The 27737-nt window shown below is 33.9% G+C and overlaps 3 long non-coding RNA genes across 7 annotated transcripts in view; 2 read left to right on the top strand and 1 right to left on the bottom strand.

Annotated features, from left to right (window-relative positions):
• The window catches only part of LOC111049953, a 189379-nt gene that overhangs the window by 71455 nt on the left and 90187 nt on the right, over positions 1-27737 (bottom strand). The window contains exon 6 of one of the 4 annotated variants that reach the window (XR_005573160.1): positions 22302-22846. The exons of 2 other annotated variants lie outside the window; for them this stretch is intronic. This is a non-coding gene — a long non-coding RNA (uncharacterized LOC111049953). Of the gene's footprint in view, positions 1-22301; positions 22847-25149; positions 25925-27737 lie in introns of those variants that run through there. One more of the 4 variants, XR_005573162.1, reaches the window with a different exon arrangement.
• LOC120354783 lies at positions 13737-20013 on the top strand. Of its 2 annotated transcripts, XR_005573169.1 has the most exons (4): positions 13737-13798; positions 15759-15928; positions 17886-18055; positions 19858-20013. It is a non-coding gene; the product is annotated as an uncharacterized LOC120354783 (long non-coding RNA). The 2 variants fall into 2 exon arrangements; XR_005573168.1 differs by lacking the exon at positions 13737-13798 and having other exon boundaries at positions 15485-15928; positions 19858-20004.
• On the top strand, positions 21952-25139 carry LOC120354785. The gene is made up of 3 exons (XR_005573172.1): positions 21952-22159; positions 24055-24224; positions 25079-25139. It is a non-coding gene; the product is annotated as an uncharacterized LOC120354785 (long non-coding RNA).

Genomic DNA, 27737 nt, shown 5'->3' with positions numbered 1-27737 from the left:
CAATAGTAGTGGGAATAAAAACCGGTTTCAAAAGCGTTTAGACCCTTGTGATCCAGATTTTTTATTCTTATTTGATAAGTAATGAGCAGGAAACTGTAAATAGGTCTGTCACAAAAGGTGTGGAGACACGTAAAAAACAGGAAACTCAGCTTTGAGTTATGTAAGAAATGTCTGATTGAGCAGTGCCAGCATATCAAAAAATATAATATGTTGAGATCATCCAAGTTGGATTGGAGCTGCACGTAGTGATACAGCTACTCAGCAGGCATGTATTGTTGAACAATCCACCTTGAAATTTACTGACTACAGCTATATGATCAGGTTGAATCAGAATATTTTGAGTTCACTCACACAATCTTGTATATCTAGTGTATATCAAGATTAAATGGTTTTGATTTGGAAACCTGTGATTCAGGTGTTTGTGTTCACGAACAGCAACACTGAAGTGTGCTGGAGCTCAATCATGCATAAACCAAATGTATTGGCGCAACTGAAGAGGTACATCTTCAAGTAAAATAAATAGCTCCTCTCTCAAAAAGTTCAAGGGGATTATGCCATTAAGCCTGGGAGAAAGCTCGAACAGTAGTCATCTCCTATGATTCCTGCCCAAATGTTTACTGAAAACTGATGTTGTGGACGATTAGGATTGATGGCATGAGGATTCTCAGCTGCCCAAATATGTTGGTTGTGGACGTTAATGATAGCTGTTCTTGTAAAGTGTGCCTCATCAGTAAATAAACCGGTTGTTTAAAAGTTTGGGTTAACAAGTTTTTCTAAAAACCATTGGCAAATACCAGCACAGGGAATATAGTCTCGTGGCAATAGAGTATGAACTTTCTGAGGTGGTATGGATGTAATTGTTGCTCTTTCAGGATCCTCAAAATAATAGATTGATTGACATTAAACTGCACTGACAATTCTCTCGTGCTCTTCTCTGAATCTTCATGAATTTCATTAAGAACTTGTTCCTTTAACTCAACAGTCCTAGTGGATCGGGGTCTGCCTGCATAAATGTGCTCTTTGGACATCAAAGAACCTGTTTCAGACAGACGTTGATGAATAGTGGTAAAAAACCTCGAACTTGCACATACTCGGTTAGGAAAGTTTTCTTGATACAAACGTCTTGCTTCAGTTTCTTTTACTGTGTCCCATCCCATACATTAAATGCACATCAGCTAATTCGGAGTATGAATAATGTCTAAAGTTACCTGCCGTTTTTCAATAAGTTAACACTCAACACAAAAAAGTGAAGTGAAATGGTTAGAAATAACTGGTTAATATGTTAAACAAAAACACAGTGCGGTTACAGTATGCCTAACTTACAGTTTGTTGTTTTGTTCAACAGTGAGCTAAAATATTTCTGAAAATAATTTTCAGCTGATAATTTCTTTTAGAATTTTTTTATTTAAAACAAAATAAATCAGCTGTTATTTAAATTCATGTTCTATTTACAATCAGCTACAACCTATGACTTATTAATTCTCTCCTCATAAAACAGCAAACTTTTGTGGTGTAATGTACTACATTAGAATACATTTTATTTGAATTTAGTTTACACAGCTTAAATAATTCTTTTCAGAACTAAATTCTCTACAATTTTTATTTCTGAAAATTATTTTGTTTACTGGTCATTAAAGAAAGTTATTGGGCATCAAAGGTAGAAGTCTGTGTTTTCCTACTTAGATTTCTTGCATATTTTGACTTTTTTCTCAAAAACTACTCACACTACAGCTTCCAGACTAGTTTTATTCAGTTTTTCAGATATTTTTCCATATGAATCCACTATACGTTTTTTAAAAACTAGTCCCCAAACAATTCAGCATTGGTGTATTTCACCATAGGAACTGAATTCTGGGCGAAATCTTTCATCCTGTATAGCTTGCTAATGAAGCGTTTATGGATATATGTTTATAAGAACTTGCTGGAAAGGATAAACTCCAGTGGTCAGAGAAGGAGAGGCAACAAGCTTTAAAGATAAGATATAAGTCCCCTGCCATGTATGATCAAATGAGAAGGGATGGATTTGCACTACCAAGCCTTACCTCACTAGCCTGCTGGCTTTGAGGTGTTGTTTAGAAACAGGGGCCTGCAGTGGAATAATGAATTTTCTGAAGCTGAAAGTGGAATGCATGACAGACTTGGAAAAAAGGCTATCTTACTAGTAGATGAGATGAGTTGTAAACAGTGCCTCGAATATGACCAAGCCGGTATGGTACAAATGTAAATCAGTAGTAGATGAGATGAATTGTAAACAATGCCTCAAATACGACCAAGCTGGTATGGTACAAATTTAAATCACACATAACAAATAATGAATAATGTTATTGACACTTCCTTGTTCCTATTTGAATGCTTATTAGGGTGTTATTTTAGGGAAGAGTATTTATTTTACAACCACCAATTTGCAGATACCGTTTTCTAAAATGTGTTCTTTCAAGTTAATTTTACTGGAAATACATTGTTGTTTATTATTACTGTTTCAGTTATTTTGCGGGTTACACTGTCCAAGCCTGCCTGAAGAAATTCAAATGTGAATTGTGCTCCCATGAGCTTGTGAAGACAACAACAACCTCTGATCGATAAGCTCTGATCAACAATCGGCAATATCGGAACGCAATATCCTTCCAAGAGCTCATTGTGCCAACAGACTCTACAGTCCAAGCAGCAGACACAACTTTGAAAATAATGAACCAACTGCTACAAAATAGCATTCACGTTGTGGGAATCAGGAAAAAAATTGTGGAAAAATGCATACAGGCAATTTTGAAGAGCCATAGAATGTGGTTGACATGTGATACTGCATGCTATGTCCATCCGGTGTTTTTGATCAACAAACTTATAACACCAAAACTGCATGCTAAAGTGCAAGAGCTGTCAAAAGACTTGAGACGACCAGGAGAAAAATATGGGGTTTTTTCCAGAAAGTGAAAATAAATTTAAGAAGAATGAGTGATTTAAAGTTTAATTTTCCAGTGATTCAACGTAGTTATAATTATAAATTACAATTTTGTGTTTTGAATCATTTTATTAGGCCTGCATCAGTAAATCATTTTATAATCATTTATCAGTACTTAATAAATCCTTTTAAGTAGCTCTATACTATATCAAGTAGTAGCTCTATATCAAGGCAAATGTTGAAGGCTTATTTACAACTTCAAAAAATAATAATAACAATAATTTCAAAATTGCCTATTTTAAAATAATGGCAAAGAAAGGAATTTACAATGTTTATTCTTTAGTGCAGGGATGGTGGTTTATAGTGACTACTGACAAAACTTGAGACATGTCGATTCAGATTGGCTATAGTGAGGTCCACATTGTAATGGGAGTGTTTGATTAGCAAATGTTGTTTCATTGCTATCCTTGTCTATTATTATTATTATTATTATTATTATTCATTATTTTAGATTTCTCCAATTCATGTTATTATCTATACTGGTATACATGTTGGTTACATCAAATGATAGCAGAATAGCATTAGCTGAAATTCTTATACCTTTAATTTTTTGAACCAAATTATATGTATTCTTATGCTATGGTTTTTTCCATTATTATCTTTTGAAGTAGTAATTTATTCAAAGATTTGCAAGCTTTATATGCAGGAGCATTACAATACTTTACTACCGGCCTTATTGGTATTCCAACCTTGATGTATTTTTGGTTGGTCTTTAAACATTGGTGATAAAGGATTCATCATTTTCATGATACAATATTATTAATATTTTTACTACATTCATGAGTTGGATCTTCTATTGAATTTTCAAATGTTAAATCTCTCAATTTAAATCAAATGTTTTCAAATTGTTATCTACAATGATTTTTTTACTTTATCATTATAATCTATTTGTTTTATGATAACTGTAGTGAGCCTACTTCCCTTGTCTGCTTTTGTGCCAATGGCATTCTCGTTCTTCAATTTGTTTGAAATAGATTCCAAGTTCCATGTCTTCTTTAGATCTTTTCTAATTTTTTTTTCAATAATAGGTTTTATCTATGCTTCAATATATAAATTGAATTCTTTCATTGATTCACTATTGAAATGATTCATAATTTGTTCTTGTATTATCTGATTCTTTTCATCAGATAATAACATGTGACTAAATAATTTTAAAAAGGGTACCTACTAAGTTTTCATCTTATTTATATTCAACAGTGGCCCTAAAAAATAGATAATTTACTGGAAATTTACTTTGTTCATTATTGTTGTAATTTGTGAGTTAAGTTGATTGCTTTTTGATGTATGGTACTATAATATAATCTAAATACCTGATACAGGTAACACTGAAATTTTGTACATAATTTTATTTTATTCTTTGAGTAAACTTTTGGTTGAAACATAAATTAATAAATTGAATGATAAAACTTACACAAGAAAATGCAAGCTTTTACTGAAATCCTGAATGAAATAATGTAACTATTGTGTTTTATGCAACTTGCAACTTATTCATGCATAATTCACTAGTATTATCTTCAACTAGCTTGCCCGGCAAACTTTGTACCACAAAAAGGCAATGTATCACATGTCACACTTGACTTTATTTGATGAATCATGAAATTTATCTGAATTTATCATGAATCTATCCCAATATACACACAACATATTATTCCCAAAGTCTCATGCCATTCTATCAAGTAGTTATTAAGTCTATCTATAAGGAACTAACAAACTATCTTACACACAGACATTAATTCTTTTATATATATATCGTCTGATAGACTAATATGAATTTAATACTCTATTATAATGATACCGTGATTATAATCTATTATAACTAGTAGTTCTGTGAACAGTAGACCTCACGCAGTATTCTCATCCACAAGTACCTGATTGAAACTATAGACCTTATTGAAATACAGCAATAGACTGGCTTCTCCACACATCTGTGTAATCACTTGTTAGCTGATTTATGATGAATAATTCTATAGTCTGATTTTTACTCTTATATTGGTGTATGAGGGAGGCACCTTTTTCCTTTCACATTATCCTTGAACTGTAAAATTTCCAAAAACCTTGTATATACGTCGACGCGCAATTAAAAAAGGAACATACCTGTCAAATTTCATGAAATTCTAATACCACGTTTCGCCGTAAATGTGCAACATTTGAACATTTAAACTCTAAGAGAAATGCCAAACCATCTATGAATGTCTAAAGTTACCTGCCGTTTTCACTCAATACAAAAAAGTGAAGTGAAATGGTTAGAAATAACTGGTTACCAGGAAATAACTGTAACTGGAAGGTAACTGGAAATAACTGTACCAGTTCATAAAAGATAACTTAGAGCTGTTTGACACTTCAAAACTAACCTGCTGAGCACAAATGCTTTTCCATGGAGAGGAATAAGGTTGTGGTGTGATTCAAGGATGAGGCAGCCTTTAACCCAATAAGGAAATTTGTAGGTCTTAAGTCTAATATGTATTCTTATTTGATAAGTAATGAGCAGGAAACTGTAAATAGGTCTGTCACAAAAGGTGTGAAGACACATGTAAAAAATAGGAAACTCAGCTTTGAGTTATGTAAGAAATGTCTGATTGAGCAGTGCCAGCATATCAAAAAATATAATATGTTGAGATCATCCAAGTTGGATTGGAGCTGCACGTAGTGATACAGCTACTCAGCAGGCATGTATTGTTGAACAATCCACCTTGAAATTTACTGACTACAGCTATATGATCAAGTTGAATCAGAATATTTTGAGTTCACTCACATGATCTTGTATATCTAGTGTATATCAAGATTAAATGGTTTTGATTTGGAAACCTGTGATTCAGGTGTTTGTGTTCACGAACAGCAACACTGAAGTGTGCAGGAGCTCCATCATGCATAAACCAAATGTATTGGCGCAACTGAAGAGGTACATCTTCAAGTAAAATAAATAGCTCCTCTCTCAAAAAGTTCAAGGGGATTATGCCATTAAGCCTGGGAGAAAGCTCCAACAGTAGTCATCTCCTATGATTCCTGCCCAAATGTTTACTGAAAACTGATGTTGTGGACGATTAGGATTGATGGCATGAGGATTCTCAGCTGCCCAAATATGTTGGTTGTGGACGTTAATGATAGCTGTTCTTGTAAAGTGTGCCTCATCAGTAAATAAACCGGTTGTTTAAAAGTTTGGGTTAACAAGTTTTTCTAAAAACCATTGGCAAATACCAGCACGGGGAATACAGTCTTGTGGCAATAGAGTATGAACTTTCTGAGGTGGTATGGATGTAATTGTTGCTCTTTCAGGATCCTCAAAATAATAGATTGATTGACATTAAACTGCACTGACAATTCTCTCGTGCTCTTCTCTGAATCTTCATGAATTTCATTAAGAACTTGTTCCTTTAACTCAACAGTCCTAGTGGATCGGGGTCTGCCTGCATAAATGTGCTCTTTGGACATCAAAGAACCTGTTTCAGACAGACGTTGATGAATAGTGGTAAAAAACCTCGAACTTGGACATACTCGGTTAGGAAAGTTTTCTTGATACAAACGTCTTGCTTCAGTTTCTTTTACTGTGTCCCATCCCATACATTAAATGCACATCAGCTAATTCAGAGTATGAATAATGTCTAAAGTTACCTGCCGTTTTCACTCAATACAAAAAAGTGAAGTGAAATGGTTAGAAATAACTGGTTAATATATTAAACAAAAAACACAGCGTGGTTACAGTATGCCTAACTTACAGTTTGTTGTTTTGTTCAACAGTGAGCTAAAATATTTCTGAAAATAATTTTCAGCTGATAATTTCTTTTAAATATTTTTTTATTTAAAACAAAATAAATCAGCTGTTTTGGAACAGCTGTTATTTGAATCCATGTTTTATTTACAATCAGCTAATACCTATGACTTATTAGTTCTCTCCTCATAAAACAGCAAATTTTTGTGGTGTAATGTACTACATTAGAATACATTTTATTCAAATTTAGTTTACACAGCTTACATAATTCTTTCCAGAATTAAATTCTCTACAATTTTTATTTCGAAAAATTATATGTTTACTGGTCATTAAAGAAAGTTATTGGGCATAGAAGTCTGTGTTTTTCTACTTAGATTTTTGGTAAATTGAATAACTTTTTCAAAAATTGATATTTTCAGAAAATGTTTTTACTAGATGCCATGAATAATTCATCCTCTAAATCTCATGGATTTATCTCTTACCAAATTTGAAATGTTCTGTCCCAAAAATTCAAATTTCAGGCACTTGTATCTCAAAAAGTAATGATCGGAAAAAAATGTTTTCCTGAGAAAACTGTTTCATTTTGATAGCTTGATGATATACAAACCAAAAAACTTTGAAAAATATTTTGAGTAGAAAGTTATTTTTAGCCTTTGCACAGCCTCAATTGCTTCTTTCCAATGTTAAATTTGCAAAAAAAAAAAAACTGCTGATGTTATTGCAACATGTTAGTAAAGTAGTTTAAATTATACTCTGTAGGCTATACTACTCAGATTATAAATCTCTTTTGAAGGATTTTGACTACAAAACTTCCTTAGATAGCCATTGTTAAAATGATTTTGTTTTTCCTATACCAACCAAAAATAACTTGAAATTCTTTCATAGGTTGATTTACACTATGGATCAGACAATTGAGAACAGACAATCAGGAAGTAGACCTAACAAGTGTTGCTTTGTTGGTTGTTCCAGAAATAAAAGACAATTTCCGGATTTACATTTTTTTCAATTTCCAATTAGATACTTGTGACCTGTGGGTATTAAATTGTGCTAACTATTGAGTCCTTGACACCTGCAACTTTGAAAGGGAAAGTTGTGTGTGAAAAGCATTTTACTTCATGCTGCTTCACTAGTGATACAAGAAAAAAAAACTTAATCAAGGAGCCTCAATTTTAGCTCTAGAAGGATTAGTTGAGACAAATGAAATATGTCCAAAAGAGATGCCGGCGCTGATGGAAGTTACACAAGTTCAAGCAACACCAACAGTTTCACCTGTGTCAACCCAGTCTCTGATGGTCGTCATGAGATATGATGAAATGGCAACCCCTGTTGCCCGGAGGTCATTATTCATATGCCAATGACAGTCCTGAATCAATCTGTACACCAGTGTACAAGAAATTAAAAAGTGTACAGGGATGTAAAAGTATGCCAGATAAAAAGAAACTTTCACCACAAAAAAAAACTTTTAAATAAAATGAAATCAACTATTAAATTGAAAAGGAAATATCTACAATTAGCTAGGCGGGAGTCCCGGAAATCCCCACAACCCTTGAGTAGAAACCAGTTAATTGATGGAGTGGAAGCTTATCTGCCACAAGTAGTAACTGATTTCTTTGAAATGCAAATCAAACATGCTGGAAAGGATAAACTCCAGTGGTCAGAGAAGGAGAGTCGACAATCTTTAAAAGAGAACTTTATTAATAAATGCAAGAATGACCCATCTTACCTAGTGTGTGAATTTGACTATGCACAGAACTATCCAGTGCCACGCCTCAATGTCAACAGTCAATTTTATAAGAGATTGCTCTGGTTGTATGCTTTTAATATTCACATTTACAATGATGACTCATCCTACTTCTACTGTTTCATGGAAACCCAGGCTTCAAAAAATGCTAATTCCGTTGTGTCATTCCTATTTGAATGTTTGAAAACCAATCTCCGGAAGTTTCCCTCAGTGAAAACTATCATTCTATTATCAGATTCAGCAGGAGGGCAAAATCGCAACAGCACTGTATTAAAGTTTTGTTCCTGGTTTAGTAGGGTCTACAATGTTGAAATAACTCAAATGTTTCCTGTCCGTGGTCACTCATTTACTCAATGTGACAGGAATTTTGGCCTTGTGAGATCAAGGATAAAGAAAAGAGAAGTTATAGGGACTGCAAAACCTTGGTTGGAGGCAATGGTCCTAGCACGAAATAATCCAAGTCCCTTCCATGTTGAAATGAACAGAAATACTATTATGAACTGGGATGCTGCTCTTGCTCCCTTTTTTTTTGATAAGCCGAAATCAGCAGCTGGGAAATTCACCATAATGAAATTTGTGATGTTGAAATACAAAATAGATGGGAGTATACTGTCCTCAAGAAGCTACAATCCTGTGTACACTCCCTTCAAATTCCTATCAACAATGTGCAGAGACGTTTTAAGAACGATTCGACCAACCACTGTTCCTTACCCTCAAGTATCAGAGGCAAAGATCAAAGATGTAAGAAGCCTGATGAGGCACCTCAGTGTTGATGACCGAAACTGGTTGGAAAATATTATTTGTGAGAATGAATGATTCGAATTTGATCAATAAATGAGTGAATTATGACTCAGCTGTGTTTTTAATTTACATTTATAGCCTTGAATATACAATTGCCGGAAGAAGGGCACATAACACACTTGTTTATTTTTATCTTTATTCAATGATATTGCAATATTTTAGTTTAAGTTTATGTTTAAGGCATCAACTGAGACTACGTTTTACAAGAAATAATTATTTAACCATATAAAAAATAAATAAATATCTATTCAAGGATGAACTAAATTTTCAAACCTCATTTTCTAAAAGTCAATATTCTTGCTATGAGCCCTTCTTCCGGCAATGTCCTCAATTGCTTCTTTCCAATGTTAAATTTGCAAAAAAAAACTGCTGATGTTATTGCAACATGTTAGTAAAGTAGTTTAAATTATACTCTGTAGGCTATACTACTCAGATTATAAATCTCTTTTGAAGGATTTTGACTACAAAACTTCCTTAGATAGCCATTGTTAAAATGATTTTGTTTTTCCTATACCAACCAAAAAAAACTTGAAATTCTTTCATAGGTTGATTTGCACTATGGATCAGACAATTGAGAACAGACAATCAGGAAGTAGACCTAACAAGTGTTGCTTTGTTGGTTGTTCCAGAAATAAAAGACAATTTCCGGATTTACATTTTTTTCAATTTCCAATTAGATACTTGTGACCTGTGGGTATTAAATTGTGCTAACTATTGAGTCCTTGACACCTGCAACTTTGAAAGGGAAAGTTGTGTGTGAAAAGCATTTTACTTCATGCTGCTTCAATAGTGATACAAGAAAAAAAAACTCAATCAAGGAGCCTCAATTTTAGCTCTAGAAGGATTAGTTGAGACAAATGAAATATGTCCAAAAGAGATGCCGGCGCTGATGGAAGTTACACAAGTTCAAGCAACACCAACTGTTTCACCTGTGTCAACCCAGTCTCTGATGGTCGTCATGAGATATGATGAAATGGCAACCCCTGTTGCCCGGAGGTCATTATTCATATGCCAATGACAGTCCTGAATCAATCTGTACACCAGTGTACAAGAAATTAAAAAGTGTACAGGGATGTAAAAGTATGCCAGATAAAAAGAAACTTTCACCACAAAAAAAAACTTTTAAATAAAATGAAATCAACTATTAAATTGAAAAGGAAATATCTACAATTAGCTAGGCGGGAGTCCCGGAAATCCCCACAACCCTTGAGTAGAAACCAGTTAATTGATGGAGTGGAAGCTTATCTGCCACAAGTAGTAACTGATTTCTTTGAAATGCAAATCAAACATGCTGGAAAGGATAAACTCCAGTGGTCAGAGAAGGAGAGGCAACAAGCTTTAAAGATAAGATATAAGTCCCCTGCCATGTATGATCAAATGAGGAGGGATGGATTTGCACTACCAAGCCCTACCTCACTAGCCTGCTGGCTTTGAGGTGTTGATTTAGAAACAGGGGCCTGCAGTGGAATAATGAATTTTCTGAAGCTGAAAGTGGAATGCATGACAGACTTGGAAAAAAAGGCTATCTTACTAGTAGATGATATGAGTTGTAATTAAGTTGTTAATTATTATTACTGTTTCAGTTATTTTGCGGGTTACACTGTCCAAGCCTGCCTGAAGAAATTCAAATGTGAATTGTGCTCCCATGAGCTTGTGAAGACAACAACAACCTCTGATCGATAAGCTCTGATCAACAATCGGCAATATCGGAACGCAATATCCTTCCAAGAGCTCATTGTGCCAACAAACTCTACAGTCCAAGCAGCAGACACAACTTTGAAAATAATGAACCAACTGCTACAAAATAGCATTCACGTTGTGGGAATCAGGAAAAAAGTTGTGGAAAAATGCATACAGGCAATTTTGAAGAGCCATAGAATGTGGTTTAATAATACAATTCTCTTTAAACTGCCCGAACTGCAACAGGAAAACTCTATTATAAAACAAAGCAATATCTATCCTTTTCACCAGAACAGTGAGACTTTTACTGACAGTCCTATCAAAACAATCTCTGCCCCAAAAAGATAATTTTGAGGAATAACATAATGACAATTGGCAGCTATCGTATTTAAAACTATGATCATACTATTGTATATAATCGTTTTCAAAGTTCATTTTCCCTTGTGAAATTTGATCATTTTTTAAAAGTCGTCAAAACAGCTGTTCAACAGATGAAATATCTTGACTTGTGTTCTTATGAATGAACTACTCTACCTCATGCACAAGAAGGAGGTTATACAAAGTCCATTTCTCAAGGATGGGGTGGACCCCCTGTTAGTTTCCCAGGAAGGAGACTCATGCCAGTTGATAGAGCTGATAAATACAGGGTATGAATTTGAAAAAAATCGGTCCAGTCATTTTTGAGAAAATCGTGATAGAAATTCAACAAAATCCATTTTTCTCAAGAATATTATGGAGCTCCTGCAATTTTTCCAGATATGAGACTCATGGCAGTTGATAAGGCTTATAAATAGCTATCCAGCCTATAGATTTGAAGAAAATCATAAGAGCCATTTATCAGAAAACTGTGAAAAACATGGTTTTTTAGTAATTATCTGCCATTTTGACTGCCATCTTGAATTGAATGTTATTGAATATCTTATTGCCAGCTCCTCATGGTATAAGGACCTTGAGTTTAAAATTTCAAGTGAATCGGTTGTTTAGGAATGGAGTTTACAGACACACACACACACCCAAAAATCATGTTTTTGGACTCAGGCAACCTTGAAACATATAGAAAACTTGAAAGTAAGGTAACTTAATTTTTTTGGAAAGCAATACTTTCCTTACCTATGGTAATAGAGCCTCAAAAAAATGTTGCTCAAAGCCCATCAATATGATGACACAACAATGTATGTATGATAATCTACCGTTAGTGGCCAACTTAAGACAAACCATTTTGTTATAGGTACGTGAGATAGTGAGTAAAGAGGAATTTGACAAGTACAATCAGCTGCTGTTGAACATGATGCTGGAGATGGATCCAAACACGGTTCCCTGCAGGCGACCTACATGCTAGTACCCAGTCACCAAATACCAAAAAGAAAAGGTGGCCATCTGTCCAAGTTGTAACTATGCATTCTGCGTCCTGTGCAAGAAGGGCTACCACGGAGTAGAGGATTGCAACATAAAATATTGTAAGTACCTACAACCACTATTAATATTCGCAGCTTCCGAAATACTCACACTTTATCATCCCAATATTTATTTCAATTTTTGTCTGATAAACTAATATGAATTTAATACTCTATTTCCACAATTTTCACCAACCCTGTATATAATCTTCATCAATCATGTTTTATCATTTAAACACAATTTATTTCATTAGTGTTTATAGAAAAAATTGTTCTTTCAAAAGTATGAGAGTGCAATAATGCATTTATTGAGTATTTTATCATATCCTATAAATCAATAACATGATTCAAAAAGATGGAATTGACAGGAGTAGGCCTATATTCTTGACTTGGCCTGTGGGAGTGGGAGAGAAAGAGATATGTGTGAGACAGGGTGAGAATGGAGGGAGTGGAAGAGAGAAAGATATACGTGCGAGAGAGTGTGAGAATGAATAGAATAGAATGACTGCCTTTATTTTATACCTGGGAGGGCAAAGTTAGGGCGCAGAATGGAGGGAGTGGAAGAGAGAAAGAGATATGTGCGAGAGAGCGCAAGAAAGACAAGTAGCTCAGCTCATACAAGAACTCAGTCTTGAGTTACATGAACTGCTGTCATAAAACTAATGCATTGGATAATTAGTCTATTCTTTCTATAGTCAAAGGTTCTAGCCTATTTTCACCAGAAAACAAAAAAGTCAATATTAACCATGTAATATTTGAGCGAATTTGCTCAAATATTGAACATGTGTGGAGTCAATTTCCCAGTCAGTTATAGTGACATAGAGAAATTCGAAATTTTAAATGCTGATATTGCTATTCATGTTATCATGTACCAGAACAAAAAGTTTTTCTCCTATCGCACAAGCATATCCTGCACATATGAATATCAAATTTATCTTTCAATGTTGAAAGGTGATGCAGGAAAAACACATTTTTGTTTAATTAACACCATGAATGGGAAAAATGGATTATTGCATCTTCCATCTCACCTTTAACACTCCAGTGCTCACATGGAGCACAATTGTGCTCCAGGCATACTGATACTTATGCTGTGAAAAGTTGGCAGCACTGATGACCTTGAGCGGTGATCTACCTTCCTACCAAGTCTCTATTCATGTGTTAGTCTATCAGTTGTTGCCTTAGAGCGAGTTTGTGACGTCTGACAATCAATTATTTCTAGTGGTGCATTCTTGGAGCACAGGTGTGCTCCACACAACTACTGCATTCACAGTTTTTAACTTTTAACTCGGATTTATTTATATAATAGTTGCTTCTATCAGTTTATTGATGTGTGGGATCTTCATTTCACAGATGAGGAGAAAGCATTGGTGAAAGAGCATTTGGGAGCTGATAGAAATACAAAATTGCAAATAGAAGCTAAAAATGGAAAAAAACTGGTAAGATTGGTCAACACATCATTGAATGAAAAATGGCTTGTAGGAAACAGTAAAAGATGTCCCAAATGTAGGGTGTCCATTGAGGTCAGTAATTTTAAACTATTTTTATTGATTACATTCATTTATTTATTTGATAATACATGCCATTCATTCGCATATTGCAAATATTTTTACTATCCCTTAAAAAGTAAAATTATGATAGTTTTAATTTTTTTTCCAATGTACTCATCTCATCTTTGTATGATTTATTAGTATCTTTGAATGTGAATAACTTCAAAACGGTTTCATATAATTATCAAAGTTTGGTTATTGCTAATACTTTTCTTTTGAAATTCTGCATTGAAATCATTTTCCATATAACCATCTTATCATTTAGAAAAAAATCATGTTGGACTTAGAATGGCGAATCCAAGATGGCGAACAAAAATTTTTAAACAACAGAAAAGTAGTTTTTCAATTTGAATAGGATCCCAATGAAACCTACTGTCAAATTATTGTTGAAAAGAAATATTTTGCTTTTTCCACAATTTTCACCAACCCTGTATATAATCTTCATCAATCATGTTTTATCATTTAAACACAATTTATTTCATTCTTTCCAGAAATTGGCAGGATGTAACAAAATGGTCTGCAATCTTTGCAGTAGCATTTTCTGTTGGATTTGCCTTGATCTTTTGAATATCAATGAACCGTACAGTCATAATTATGACAGGGAACCTCCCTGCTACAATAAGCTATTTGATGGTGTTGCACCTGATGATGATGCTTTTGTCTGCAATATATGATAGATTCGTGGATTAGCTGTAATTTTCAAGTATTATTCAAGTGTTGGAACTGGAAGTAGTCAAAGTTTCAGCTTTCCAGAATAAAGGTTGTCAAAACATTCATAACTTATTATTATCTCTCATAAATCACTTAAGAATAAAAAAACATAGTTTCAACATAGTGTTTATAGAAAAAATTGTTCTTTCAAAAGTATGAGAGTGCAATAATGCATTTATTAAGTATTTTATCATATCCTATAAATCAATAACATGATTCAAAAAGATGGAATTGACAGGAGTAGGCCTATATTCTTGACTTGGCCTGTGGGAGTGGGAGATAAAGAGATACGTGTGAGACAGGGTGAGAATGGAGGGAGTGGAAGAGAGGAAGATATACGTGCGAGAGAGTGTGAGAATGAATAGAATAGAATGACTGCCTTTATTTTATACCTGGGAGAGCAAAGTTAGGGCGCAGAATGGAGGGAGTGGAAGAGAGAAAGAGATATGTGCGAGAGAGAGCGCAAGAAAGACAAGTAGCTCAGCTCATACAAGAACTCAGTCTTGAGTTACATGAACTGCTGTCATAAAACAAATGCATTGGATAATTAGTCTATTCTTTCTATAGTCAAAGGTTCTAGCCTATTTTCACCAGAAAACAAAAAAGTCAATATTAACCATGTAATATTTGAGCGAATTTGCTCAAATACTGAACATGTGTGGAGTCAATTTCCCAGTCAGTTATAGTGACATAGAGAAATTCGAAATTTTAAATGCTGATATTGCTATTCATGTTATCATGTACCAGAACAAAAAGTTTTTCTCCTATCGCACAAGCATATCCTGCACATATGAATATCAAATTTATCTTTCAATGTTGAAAGGTGATGCAGGAAAAACACATTTTTGTTTAATTAACACCATGAATGGGAAAAATGGATTATTGCAGCTTCCATTTCACCTTTAACACTCCAGTGCTCACATGGAGCACAATTGTGCTCCAGGCATACTGATACTTATGCTGTGAAAAGTTGGCAGCACTGATGACCTTGAGCGGTGATCTACCTTCCTACCAAGTCTCTATTCATGTGTTAGTCTATCAGTTGTTGCCTTAGAGCGAGTTTGTGACGTCTGACAATCAATTATTTCTAGTGGTGCATTCTTGGAGCACAGGTGTGCTCCACACGACTACTGCATTCACAGTTTTTAACTTTTAACTCGGATTTATTTATATAATAGTTGCTTCTATCAGTTTATTGATGTGTGGGATCTTCATTTCACAGATGAGGAGAAAGCATTAGTGAAAGAGTATTTGGGAGCTGATAGAAAGACAAAATTGCAAATAGAAGCTAAAAATGGAAAAAAACTGGTAAGATTGGTCAACACATCACTGAATGAAAAATGGCTTGTAGGAAACAGTAAAAGATGTCCCAAATGTAGGGTGTCCATTGAGGTCAGTAATTTTAAACTATTTTTATTGATTACATTCATTTATTTATTTGATAATACATGCCATTCATTCGCATATTGCAAATATTTTTACTATCCCTTAAAAAGTAAAATTATGATAGTTTTAATTTTTTTTCCAATGTACTCATCTCATCTTTGTATGATTTATTAGTATCTTTGAATGTGAATAACTTCAAAACGGTTTCATATAATTATCAAAGTTTGGTTATTGCTAATACTTTTCTTTTGAAATTCTGCATTGAAATCATTTTCCATATAACCATCTTATCATTTAGAAAAAAATCATGTTGGACTTAGAATGGCGAATCCAAGATGGCGAACAAAAATTTTTAAACAACAGAAAAGTAGTTTTTCAATTTGAATAGGATCCCAATGAAACCTACTGTCAATTATTGTTGAAAAGAAATATTTTGCTTTTTCCACAATTTTCACCAACCCTGTATATAATCTTCATCAATCATGTTTTATCATTTAAACACAATTTATTTCATTCTTTCCAGAAACTGGCAGGATGTAACAAAATGGTCTGCAATCTTTGCAGTAGCATTTTCTGTTGGATTTGCCTTGATCTTTTGAATATCAATGAACCGTACGGTCATGTTTATGACAGGGAACCTCCCTGCTACAATAAGCTATTTGATGGTGTTGCACCTGATGATGATGCTTTTGTCTGCAATATATGATAGATTCGTGGATTAGCTGTAATATTCAAGTATTATTCAAGTGTTGGAACTGGAAGTAGTCAAAGTTTCAGCTTTCCAGAATAAAGGTTGTCAAAACATTCATAACTTATTATTATCTCTCATAAATCACTTAAGAATAAAAAAACATAGTTTCAACATAGTGCTTATAGAAAAAATTGTTCTTTCAAAAGTATGAGAGTGCAATAATGCATTTATTAAGTATTTTATCATATCCTATAAATCAATAACATGATTCAAAAAGATGGAATTGACAGGAGTAGGCCTATATTCTTGACTTGGCCTGTGGGAGTGGGAGAGAAAGAGATATGTGTGAGACAGGGTGAGAATGGAGGGAGTGGAAGAGAGGAAGATATACGTGCGAGAGAGTGTGAGAATGAATAGAATAGAATGACTGCCTTTATTTTATACCTGGGAGGGCAAAGTTAGGGCGCAGAATGGAGGGAGTGGAAGAGAGAAAGAGATATGTGCGAGAGAGCGCAAGAAAGACAAGTAGCTCAGCTCATACAAGAACTCAGTCTTGAGTTACATGAACTGCTGTCATAAAACAAATGCATTGGATAATTAGTCTATTCTTTCTATAGTCAAAGGTTCTAGCCTATTTTCACCAGAAAACAAAAAAGTCAATATTAACCATGTAATATTTGAGCGAATTTGCTCAAATATTGAACATGTGTGGAGTCAATTTCCCAGTCAGTTATAGTGACATAGAGAAATTCGAAATTTTAAATGCTGATATTGCTATTCATGTTATCATGTACCAGAACAAAAAGTTTTTCTCCTATCGCACAAGCATATCCTGCACATATGAATATCAAATTTATCTTTCAATGTTGAAAGGTGATGCAGGAAAAACACATTTTTGTTTAATTAACACCATGAATGGGAAAAATGGATTATTGCAGCTTCCATCTCACCTTTAACACTCCAGTGCTCACATGGAGCACAATTGTGCTCCAGGCATACTGATACTTATGCTGTGAAAAGTTGGCAGCACTGATGACCTTGAGCGGTGATCTACCTTCCTACCAAGTCTCTATTCATGTGTTAGTCTATCAGTTGTTGCCTTAGAGCGAGTTTGTGACGTCTGACAATCAATTATTTCTAGTGGTGCATTCTTGGAGCACAGGTGTGCTCCACACGACTACTGCATTCACAGTTTTTAACTTTTAACTCGGATTTATTTATATAATAGTTGCTTCTATCAGTTTATTGATGTGTGGGATCTTCATTTCACAGATGAGGAGAAAGCATTAGTGAAAGAGTATTTGGGAGCTGATAGAAAGACAAAATTGCAAATAGAAGCTAAAAATGGAAAAAAACTGGTAAGATTGGTCAACACATCACTGAATGAAAAATGGCTTGTAGGAAACAGTAAAAGATGTCCCAAATGTAGGGTGTCCATTGAGGTCAGTAATTTTAAACTATTTTTATTGATTACATTCATTTATTTATTTGATAATACATGCCATTCATTCGCATATTGCAAATATTTTTACTATCCCTTAAAAAGTAAAATTATGATAGTTTTAATTTTTTTTCCAATGTACTCATCTCATCTTTGTATGATTTATTAGTATCTTTGAATGTGAATAACTTCAAAACGGTTTCATATAATTATCAAAGTTTGGTTATTGCTAATACTTTTCTTTTGAAATTCTGCATTGAAATCATTTTCCATATAACCATCTTATCATTTAGAAAAAAATCATGTTGGACTTAGAATGGCGAATCCAAGATGGCGAACAAAAATTTTTAAACAACAGAAAAGTAGTTTTTCAATTTGAATAGGATCCCAATGAAACCTACTGTCAAATTATTGTTGTAAAAGAAATATTTTGCTTTTTCCACAATTTTCACCAACCCTGTATATAATCTTCATCAATCATGTTTTATCATTTAAACACAATTTATTTCATTCTTTCCAGAAATTGGCAGGATGTAACAAAATGGTCTGCAATCTTTGCAGTAGCATTTTCTGTTGGATTTGCCTTGATCTTTTGAATATCAATGAACCATACGGTCATGTTTATGACAGGGAACCTCCCTGCTACAATAAGCTATTTGATGGTGTTGCACCTGATGATGATGCTTTTGTCTGCAATATATTATAGATTCTTGGATTAGCTGTAATATTCAAGTATTATTCAAGTGTTGGAACTGGAAGTAGTCAAAGTTTCAGCTTTCCAGAATAAAGGTTGTCAAAACATTCATAACTTATTATTATCTCTCATAAATCACTTAAGAATAAAAAAACATAGTTTCAACATAGTGCTTATAGAAAAAATTGTTCTTTCAAAAGTATGAGAGTGCAATAATGCATTTATTAAGTATTTTATCATATCCTATAAATCAATAACATGATTCAAAAAGATGGAATTGACAGGAGTAGGCCTATATTCTTGACTTGGCCTGTGGGAGTGGGGGAGAAAGAGATATGTGCGAGAGAGCGCAAGAAAGACAAGTAGCTCAGCTCATACAAGAACTCAGTCTTGAGTTACATGAACTGCTGTCATAAAACAAATGCATTGGATAATTAGTCTATTCTTTCTATAGTCAAAGGTTCTAGCCTATTTTCACCAGAAAACAAAAAAGTCAATATTAACCATGTAATATTTGAGCGAATTTGCTCAAATATTGAACATGTGTGGAGTCAATTTCCCAGTCAGTTATAGTGACATAGAGAAATTCGAAATTTTAAATGCTGATATTGCTATTCATGTTATCATGTACCAGAACAAAAAGTTTTTCTCCTATCGCACAAGCATATCCTGCACATATGAATATCAAATTTATCTTTCAATGTTGAAAGGTGATGCAGGAAAAACACATTTTTGTTTAATTAACACCATGAATGGGAAAAATGGATTATTGCATCTTCCATCTCACCTTTAACACTCCAGTGCTCACATGGAGCACAATTGTGCTCCAGGCATACTGATACTTATGCTGTGAAAAGTTGGCAGCACTGATGACCTTGAGCGGTGATCTACCTTCCTACCAAGTCTCTATTCATGTGTTAGTCTATCAGTTGTTGCCTTAGAGCGAGTTTGTGACGTCTGACAATCAATTATTTCTAGTGGTGCATTCTTGGAGCTCAGGTGTGCTCCACACGACTACTGCATTCACAGTTTTTAACTTTTAACTCGGATTTATTTATATAATAGTTGCTTCTATCAGTTTATTGATGTGTGGGATCTTCATTTCACAGATGAGGAGAAAGCATTAGTGAAAGAGTATTTGGGAGCTGATAGAAAGACAAAATTGCAAATAGAAGCTAAAAATGGAAAAAAACTGGTAAGATTGGTCAACACATCACTGAATGAAAAATGGCTTGTAGGAAACAGTAAAAGATGTCCCAAATGTAGGGTGTCCATGGAGGTCAGTAATTTTAAACTATTTTTATTGATTACATTCATTTATTTATTTGATAATACATGCCATTCATTCGCATATTGCAAATATTTTTACTATCCCTTAAAAAGTAAAATTATGATAGTTTTAATTTTTTTTCCAATGTACTCATCTCATCTTTGTATGATTTATTAGTATCTTTGAATGTGAATAACTTCAAAACGGTTTCATATAATTATCAAAGTTTGGTTATTGCTAATACTTTTCTTTTGAAATTCTGCATTGAAATCATTTTCCATATAACCATCTTATCATTTAGAAAAAAATCATGTTGGACTTAGAATGGCGAATCCAAGATGGCGAACAAAAATTTTTAAACAACAGAAAAGTAGTTTTTCAATTTGAATAGGATCCCAATGAAACCTACTGTCAAATTATTGTTGAAAAGAAATATTTTGCTTTTTCCACAATTTTCACCAACCCTGTATATAATCTTCATCAATCATGTTTTATCATTTAAACACAATTTATTTCATTCTTTCCAGAAATTGGCAGGATGTAACAAAATGGTCTGCAATCTTTGCAGTAGCATTTTCTGTTGGATTTGCCTTGATCTTTTGAATATCAATGAACCATACGGTCATGTTTATGACAGGGAACCTCCCTGCTACAATAAGCTATTTGATGGTGTTGCACCTGATGATGATGCTTTTGTCTGCAATATATGATAGATTCGTGGATTAGCTGTAATATTCAAGTATTATTCAAGTGTTGGAACTGGAAGTAGTCAAAGTTTCAGCTTTCCAGAATAAAGGTTGTCAAAACATTCATAACTTATTATTATCTCTCATAAATCACTTAAGAATAAAAAAACATAGTTTCAACATAGTGCTTATAGAAAAAATTGTTCTTTCAAAAGTATGAGAGTGCAATAATGCATTTATTAAGTATTTTATCATATCCTATAAATCAATAACATGATTCAAAAAGATGGAATTGACAGGAGTAGGCCTATATTCTTGACTTGGCCTGTGGGAGTGGGAGAGAAAGAGATATGTGTGAGACAGGGTGAGAATGGAGGGAGTGGGAGAGAGAAAGAGATACGTGCGAGAGAGTGTGAGAATGAATAGAATAGAATGACTGCCTTTATTTTATACCTGGGAGGGCAAAGTTAGGGCGCAGAATGGAGGGAGTGGAAGAGAGAAAGAGATATGTGCGAGAGAGCGCAAGAAAGACAAATAGCTCAGCTCATACCAGAACTCAGTCTTGAGTTACATGAACTGCTGTCATAAAACTAATGCATTGGATAATTAGTCTATTCTTTCTATAGTCAAAGGTTCTAGCCTATTTTCACCAGAAAACAAAAAAGTCAATATTAACCATGTAATATTTGAGCGAATTTGCTCAAATATTGAACATGTGTGGAGTCAATTTCCCAGTCAGTTATAGTGAGTGACATAGAGAAATTCGAAATTTTAAATGCTGATATTGCTATTCATGTTATCATGTACCAGAACAAAAAGTTTTTCTCCTATCGCACAAGCATATCCTGCACATATGAATATCAAATTTATCTTTCAATGTTGAAAGGTGATGCAGGAAAAACACATTTTTGTTTAATTAACACCATGAATGGGAAAAATGGATTATTGCATCTTCCATCTCACCTTTAACACTCCAGTGCTCACATGGAGCACAATTGTGCTCCAGGCATACTGATACTTATGCTGTGAAAAGTTGGCAGCACTGATGACCTTGAGCGGTGATCTACCTTCCTACCAAGTCTCTATTCATGTGTTAGTCTATCAGTTGTTGCCTTAGAGCGAGTTTGTGACGTCTGACAATCAATTATTTCTAGTGGTGCATTCTTGGAGCTCAGGTGTGCTCCACACGACTACTGCATTCACAGTTTTTAACTTTTAACTCGGATTTATTAATATAATAGTTGCTTCTATCAGTTTATTGATGTGTGGGATCTTCATTTCACAGATGAGGAGAAAGCATTAGTGAAAGAGTATTTGGGAGCTGATAGAAAGACAAAATTGCAAATAGAAGCTAAAAATGGAAAAAAACTGGTAAGATTGGTCAACACATCACTGAATGAAAAATGGCTTGTAGGAAACAGTAAAAGATGTCCCAAATGTAGGGTGTCCATTGAGGTCAGTAATTTTAAACTATTTTTATTGATTACATTCATTTATTTATTTGATAATACATGCCATTCATTCGCATATTGCAAATATTTTTACTATCACTTAAAAAGTAAAATTATGATAGTTTTAATTTTTTTTCCAATGTACTCATCTCATCTTTGTATGATTTATTAGTATCTTTGAATGTGAATAACTTCAAAACGGTTTCATATAATTATCAAAGTTTGGTTATTGCTAATACTTTTCTTTTGAAATTCTGCATTGAAATCATTTTCCATATAACCATCTTATCATTTAGAAAAAAATCATGTTGGACTTAGAATGGCGAATCCAAGATGGCGAACAAAAATTTTTAAACAACAGAAAAGTAGTTTTTCAATTTGATTAGGATCCCAATGAAACCTACTGTCAAATTATTGTTGTAAAAGAAATATTTTGCTTTTTCCACAATTTTCACCAACCCTGTATATAATCTTCATCAATCATGTTTTATCATTTAAACACAATTTATTTTATTCTTTCCAGAAATTGGCAGGATGTAACAAAATGGTCTGAGATCTTTGCAGTAGCATTTTCTGTTGGATTTGCCTTGATCTTTTGAATATTAATGAACTGTAGTCATTTTTATGACAGGGAAACTCCCTGCTACAATAAGCTCTTCGATGGTGTTGCACCTGATGATGATGCTTTTGTCTGCAATATATTATAGATTCGTGGATTAGCTGTAATATTCAAGTATTATTCAAGTGTTAGAACTGACAGTAGTCAAGTTTCAGCTTTCCAAAATGAAGGTTGTCAAAACATTCATAACTTATTATTATCTCTCATAAATCACTTAAGAATAAAAAAACATAGCTTCAACATAGTGCTTATAGAAAAAATTGTTCTTTCAAAAGTATGAGAGTGCAATAATGCATACATCAAGTATTTTATAATCTCCTATAAATCAATAACATGATTCGAAAAGATGGAATTGGCAGGAGTAGGCCTATATTCTTGACTTGGCCTGTGGGAGTGGGAGAGAAAGAGATATGTGTGAGACAGGGTGAGAATGGAGGGAGTGGAAGAGAGAAAGAGATATGTGCGAGAGAGCGTGAGAATGGAGGGAGTGGAAGAGAGAAAGAGATATGTGCAAGAGAGCGCAAGAAAGACAAATAGCTCAGCTCATACCAGAACTCAGTCTTGAGTTACATGAACTGCTGTCATAAAACTAATGCATTGGATAATTAGTCTATTCTTTCTATAGTCAAAGGTTCTAGCCTATTTTCACCAGAAAACAAAAAAGTCAATATTAACCATGTAATATTTGAGCGAATTTGCTCAAATATTGAACATGTGTGGAGTCAATTTCCCAGTCAGTAATAGTGACATAGAGAAATTTTAAATTTTAAATGCTGATATTGCTATTCATGTTATCATGTACCAGAACAAAAAGTTTTTCTCCTATCGCACAAGCATATCCTGCACATATGAATATCAAATTAATCTTTCAATGTTGAAAGGTGATGCAGGAAAAACACATTTTTGTTTAATTAACACCATGAATGGGAAAAATGGATTATTGCATCTTCCATCTCACCTTTAACACTCCAGTGCTCACATGGAGCACAATTGTGCTCCAGGCATACTGATACTTATGCTGTGAAAAGTTGGCAGCACTGATGACCTTGAGCGGTGATCTACCTTCCTACCAAGTCTCTATTCATGTGTTAGTCTATCAGTTGTTGCCTTAGAGCGAGTTTGTGACGTCTGACAATCAATTATTTCTAGTGGTGCATTCTTGGAGCTCAGGTGTGCTCCACACGACTACTGCATTCACAGTTTTTAACTTTTAACTCGGATTTATTTATATAATAGTTGCTTCTATCAGTTTATTGATGTGTGGGATCTTCATTTCACAGATGAGGAGAAAGCATTAGTGAAAGAGTATTTGGGAGCTGATAGAAAGACAAAATTGCAAATAGAAGCTAAAAATGGAAAAAAACTGGTAAGATTGGTCAACACATCACTGAATGAAAAATGGCTTGTAGGAAACAGTAAAAGATGTCCCAAATGTAGGGTGTCCATTGAGGTCAGTAATTTTAAACTATTTTTATTGATTACATTCATTTATTTATTTGATAATACATGCCATTCATTCGCATATTGCAAATATTTTTACTATCCCTTAAAAAGTAAAATTATGATAGTTTTAATTTTTTTTCCAATGTACTCATCTCATCTTTGTATGATTTATTAGTATCTTTGAATGTGAATAACTTCAAAACGGTTTCATATAATTATCAAACTGTGATTACAAGCCAGCTGTTTCTGTTTACTTTTTAGATTATGTTGTAACACATTGTTTGGTCACATATGTTTTTAAAAATTATTTTATTAGCAGTTTTTATAAAAATGTAGGTGGAGGAAAAATGTTGTGTATATCACGAGTGAAAAATGTTTCTTCTCCCTCAGGAAAATTGTTGCCCTCGGCTTCGCCTCGGGCTTCAAACTTTTCCCTCAGGGAGAAAAAACAGCACTTTTCACTCTAGATATACAAATAACTATTTTGTTTAATTAACACCATGAATGGGAAAAATGGATTATTGCATCTTCCATCTCACCTTTTAACACTCCAGTGCTCACATGGAGCACAATGTGCTCCAGACATACTGATACTTATGCTGTGAAAAGTTGGCAGCACTGATGACCTTGAGCGGTGATCTACCTTCCTACCAAGTCTCTATTCATGTCTTAGTCTACCAGTTGTTGTCTTAGAGCAAGTTTATGACGTCTGACAATCGATTATTTCTAGTGGTGCATTCTTGGAGCACGGGTGTGCTCCACGCGACTACTGCATTCACAGTTTTTAACTTTTAACTCGGATTTATTAATATAATAGTTGCTTCTATCAGTTTATTGATGTGTGGGATCTTCATTTCACAGATGAGGAGAAAGCATTAGTGAAAGAGTATTTGGGAGCTGATAGAAAGACAAAATTGCAAATGGAAAAAAACTGGTAAGATTGGTCAACACATCACTGAATGAAAAATGGCTTGTAGGAAACAGTAAAAGATGTCCCAAATGTAGGGTGTCCATTGAGGTCAGTAATTTTAAACTATTTTTATTGATTACATTCATTTATTCATTTGATAATACATGCCATTCATTTGCATATTGCAAATATTTTTACTATCCCTTAAAAAGTGAAATTTTGATAGTTTTAATTTTTTTTTCAATGTACTCATCTCATTTTTGTATGATTTATTAGTATCTTTGAATGTGAATAACTTCAAAACGGATTCATATGATTATCAAAGTTTGGTTATTGCTAATACTTTTCTTTTGAAATTCTGCATTGAAATCATTTTTCATATAACCATCTTATCATTTAGAAAAAAATCATGTTGGACTTAGAATGACGGATCCAAGATGGCAAACAAAAAATTTTAAACAACAGAAAAGTAGTTTTTCAATTTGAATAGGATCCCAATGAAACCTACAGTCAAATTAGTGTTGTAAAAGAAATATTTTGCTTTTTCCACAATTTTCACCAACCCTGTATATAATCTTCATCAATCATGTTTTATCATTTAAACACAATTTATTTTATTCTTTCCAGAAATCAGCAGGATGTAACAAAATGGTCTGCAATCTTTGCAGTAGCATTTTCTGTTGGATTTGCCTTGATCTTTTGAATATCAATGAACTGTACAGTCATTTTTATGACAGGGAACCTCCCTGCTACAATAAGCTCTTTGATGATGTTGCACCTGATGATGATGCTTTTGTCTGCAATATATTATAGATTTATGGATTAGCTGTAATATTCAAGTATTATTCAAGTGTTAGAACTGACAGTAGTCAAGTTTCAGCTTTCCAAAATGAAGGTTGTCAAAACATTCATAACTTATTATTATCTCTCATAAATCACTTAAGAATAAAAAAACATAGCTTCAACATAGTGCTTATAGAAAAAATTGTTCTTTCAAAAGTATGAGAGTGCAATAATGCATATATTAAGTATTTTATAATCTCCTATAAATCAATAACATGATTCAAAGAGATGGAATTGGCAGAGAAATTCGAAATTTCAAATGCTGATATTGCTATTCATGTTATCATGTATCAGAACAAAAAGTTTTTCTCCTATTGCACAAGCATATCATGCACATATGAATATCAAATTAATCTTTCAATGTTGAAAGGTGATGCTGGAAAAACACATTTTTGTTCAATTAACACCATGAATGGGAAAAATGGATTATTGCGTCAGTAGGTGTGTATAGACAGTTAAGACGCACTTTTTTGCTCGAAATCCCTCCCCCTCTCACTCCTCACCCATCCCCTGTTCTAAAAATAGATTTACCCTTCCCCTTGCCCCCTCGTCTTCATATAGGTAAGAAATCACCTTACTTTACTTTCAGCGATGCAATTTCAGCGACCCCCACTCCTCCCCTTATCATGTGACCTTGGTTCCACCCATCTCTGCTCTTAGCCTGGATGATGTCACATTGGATTACAACCTTCTCTGCACTCACATTTTCCACTATTTACAATACCTTAAATTAAATACAAAATACAACTCTTTCCTTATGCCTACTGGGGTTATGCTTTAGAACATCTAGCTTAATTCTAATTTTATAATTCAAATCAATGTTAGAGCTCTCAAATTCCTCCTCTAACCAATAGTTAGACACATACAATTCTTCTAGGCTCTCAAACTGTAAAATATACCGTATCTTGTTTCTATTGTACACTTCTTTTATTGCAATAACACTGTCCTACTTTTACTTTCCCTTTAATTTCCAGCATTGTGATGTTATTATACTGCTCCACTTCTTTTTGTGTGGAGGGAGTGTCTTCCAAGTTTTTCCATACATCTGACAAAAATTTTAAATTTTGTATTTTTGGAAATGTGTTACCATTATAGCTTGTCATGCCATTGGTGGTAATTTCACAAATAATTTCTCCCCTTGGTAGACAAAAGGGTATCAAAGGGTAGACAAAGGGTAGTAAAAGGGTATCACAAATATGTTTTTCTAAATGCATACAATGCAATAGAAGACCTTAAGAAAGTGGGTTATTTTGTAATCCCATACAATGACCAAAAAGAAATTATAAGGCTCTTCAGGCTGTGGTAAGACCAATTTGCTATTCAATTTAATTTTTTCAAAGAATGCCGCGGTCCGCCATCGTATAACCATCGAGGATCCTGAAGAAATTAGCATCGAGAACGTGCTCAAGAGATCGAAATGGCACGTTTTCGACATAATTAGGGAGCATGCGGCACGGCATGATGGCAATGTAAAATGGTTCATTGTCTTGAATGTTTTATTGTATAAATTAGTGGTGATGGATGATGAGGTTAGCGAGACTGTCTCATCTCTCATAAATCTTCATAGTTACTCCAACATAGCACTAAACGTGCTTGAGTATTATGAAGATTTTAACGATCATTTCATGTTGGCCATAAGATAAATCCTGTCATCTTTTGACAACTTTGTTCGACATGGCAGCGGTTGGGTTTTGAAGAAAATTGAGTCACTGGATGTGAACGTGATTAAATTTAATCCAATATTCATATCCAGTTTTATTCAAACAC

This window comes from Nilaparvata lugens, chromosome 1, assembly GCF_014356525.2.
Source record: "Nilaparvata lugens isolate BPH chromosome 1, ASM1435652v1, whole genome shotgun sequence".
NCBI classification, from domain to species: domain Eukaryota; kingdom Metazoa; phylum Arthropoda; class Insecta; order Hemiptera; family Delphacidae; genus Nilaparvata; species Nilaparvata lugens.
Note: the sequence above shows the minus strand (reverse complement) of the source record. Positions and strands in the feature narration are given on the sequence as shown.